The sequence below is a fragment of the Rhineura floridana genome, chromosome 1 (assembly GCF_030035675.1).
Source record: "Rhineura floridana isolate rRhiFlo1 chromosome 1, rRhiFlo1.hap2, whole genome shotgun sequence".
NCBI classification, from domain to species: domain Eukaryota; kingdom Metazoa; phylum Chordata; class Lepidosauria; order Squamata; family Rhineuridae; genus Rhineura; species Rhineura floridana.
Window position 1 is genome coordinate 140,979,316 of NC_084480.1, and position 3,004 is coordinate 140,982,319.

Genomic DNA, 3,004 nt, shown 5'->3' on the forward strand with positions numbered 1-3,004 from the left:
ATGCTGAAGACAACAAAAGCTCTATACCACTGTGCATATGAACCTTCCATGATGAATCACATGATGTACTGATTGCACAGATTTGTAAACAGTACTGTGTGGTATGCTCATGTTCAGAGACTATAGCATGTATGCTTCAGCACTGCATGCACACAGAAAAATTTACATGTGTGTAGGATTGTGATTGTCACATGACAATCTGAACATATGGTTTATTCAATATTCTAAACAGAAAGGCCATGTGCTTTTTGTGAATACCACAGAGTGACTGATGCTGCAATTACACACATATACATAGGAATAAATCCCATTGAATTTACTAGGGCTTACTTCTGAGTAGATATGAACAGGATGGCACTGTAAGGCTGCAATCCTAAACACACTTATTAGGGAGTAAGCCCCATTGACCACACTGCGACTTCAGTTCAGAGTAAACCCAAACCTAACACATGCATAGCTTTGCGCTATAAAGGCTGTTAAAGGGCAAGTAAGGATACAGTCATAACCCCCACTTAGCTGGGAGTAAGCTTCACGGAATTCAATATGACTACCTTCTGAGTAGATATGGTTAGGATTGCACTGTAATTCATGTTATGATCTTAAGTCTGCACTTTATGCATTCTTTCTTTGGATTTGACACAATATGTTTTAAAACGATTTTTATTTATTTTTTACAATTGACAGAACGTTGATATTGCATGTTTTAAAAAAACAGGATAACATCAGGTTGGCACCAGAGGGTGACCACGTTGGGCCCTGGCTGAGGGCCCCTGCAACCCAGAGGGGCCCCGATGGGAGGATAGTGCTCCTGTTCTGCTATCTGTGGCAGTGTTGGCTCCTGACCTTGCTGCAGATCGTGGAGAGGAAGCTCCCAGCACCCCTCCCAATACAGTTAGTGCAGGCTTCAGTAAGCTCTCACCCACATCCAACCTACCTCTCCCGTCACTGTGAATGACATGCACATACATTTACAGGGACAGGAGAGTTAGGTGGGATGCATGGGTGGACTTACTAGGCCTGCACTGCCTGTATGGGGGGGTGGACTATGGCACCATGCCACGGGGCAGGTTGGTGCCCAGCCATGCCTGGTGCCGGCCTTGGATAGCATATATTTTCACTCATCACCTTTCTTGGGTTTGGTAAACTAGTTCCAATTTATTTTTTAAATTTTTAAATTATTTTTAAAAAAAATTTAATAGACAAAAAAGCAAAATTCAGTATTGTGGTGACAATTGCACCTTATAATATAGAAGTGGACACACAAGAAAAAAATCCAACAGGATGCTTTTATCCACTCATCTATACAAAATTCAAAGCTGAATTTATAACATCTAAACCAAAATATAATGAATAGACCCCTCAACTGGTTAAAAAACACCCCTTTTAAAAACACACTTTATTTCATTTTCTATTAATCCAAAGACATAAAGTTCCAAAACCACAAAATAAATTATTTGACATATCAGAAGCAAAATTTGTGTTATTTGATGCATGTAGTTTGTTTTTCTAATGATTTGTTGCAGGTTCTACATCTTAACAATGTCAGAATCTTCTAATATGGAATAACTTAATAAAACTGGCCAAACAAATTCATTATCAGGTGAGATCCATCTCAAAAGGAAATCAGAAAAAAATATTTTGAGGTGGATTTTGCCTGACAATGAGAAAATTGCATTTGTTTTAGTAGCTTCACAGTACTTGACTGTTTAATTAAAGTTTTACTGCATTTTCGCATACTACAGAATGTCTTTATCATAGTAAAAAGTGAGACCTACAACAAAATCCTGTAGTGTGTAATTCTCCTATTAAGCAAGCCATCCCCTTCTAGGATACTGCATTTTACCAACACCAACCTGTTTTGTGATTCCCCGTCCCCCTGACAACTGGTCATCATTCTGTGGCCACTGATCAAGCTCAGTCTTCACTGGGCTGTTTTTGGTCCAACCCCATTAGGTCCCCCCCCCGGAGATCTGTGGGGTTTTTTTAACGTCTGCAAACCTAGGGTTATCCCAATCACTTTGCACTGATGGTCCTGTTTTGATGACATACAGATCCACTTTCAGAGAATGCATTTACTATTAAGATAAAATGGGGGTGTGTGAATTGCATACATTGTCCCTTGAATATGATGACGCTATAACAATTATGTTATATAGAAATAATTTCTCTGTGTTCATTGAGATAAAATCAATCATTGGGAAACATATTATTTAGGGATGAAACTTCACCCAACATCATTTGGCTTCCTGTTGGGCCCAAACATTTGGATGGTTTAAAGAGTGATAAAGCAAGCATATAACCCAGTGATGCTCAATCTGTGTGACTGGACTTGAGAGAATAGTGAACATACTGTGAGAAACAAATCCTTAAATAAACAAACGGCTTTTGAAGCTTAAAGGTGCACCAAGTCTGCAGCTTGTATCTCACTGCACAAGTCACTGGTCCGGACTCACCTTCTTCCAATCAGCATCTGCTGAAAGTGAGCCATTCTGTTGCGTCCCTGCATTGGCCATGATTGGATGGAGAAAATTATCCGTTCTCAGAAGAGGCCGGCTGCTGCATCTGCATTAGTTACTGCTCTGGGCTTGTCTTCTTCCAGTCAGACAACCCCAGAACAGTAACTCATGCATTCGTACAAAGAGTGGAGTCCTCTTACACGTTTTAACTGTAAACCTCTTTGGGTGTAAGAGTGAAATGTGCCATGCCACAGCCTTCAATTTTAATTCAGGGGGAAAAAGCTGCTTCTCCTATCGGATGTTTAGAAAGCACTGCCATCACATAAACACTGCTTTAAGGCTCGAGAGTCCAGATATTGGTCCTGTGTGGGGTTTCGGTCAGGATGGTGTTATAAGCGACCAGCCTTTTCTCCTTGCAGACAGAGCACCTTCGCCACCAAGCTCCTGGTTTCCCAGCTATTTCCGTTTGTCATTGCAATCGCTGTCTTAAAAAAACTGTGAATTGCAAGGAGTCCCTCAAGTGAAAGGAGGAGCCAGTGTGGAGGGTT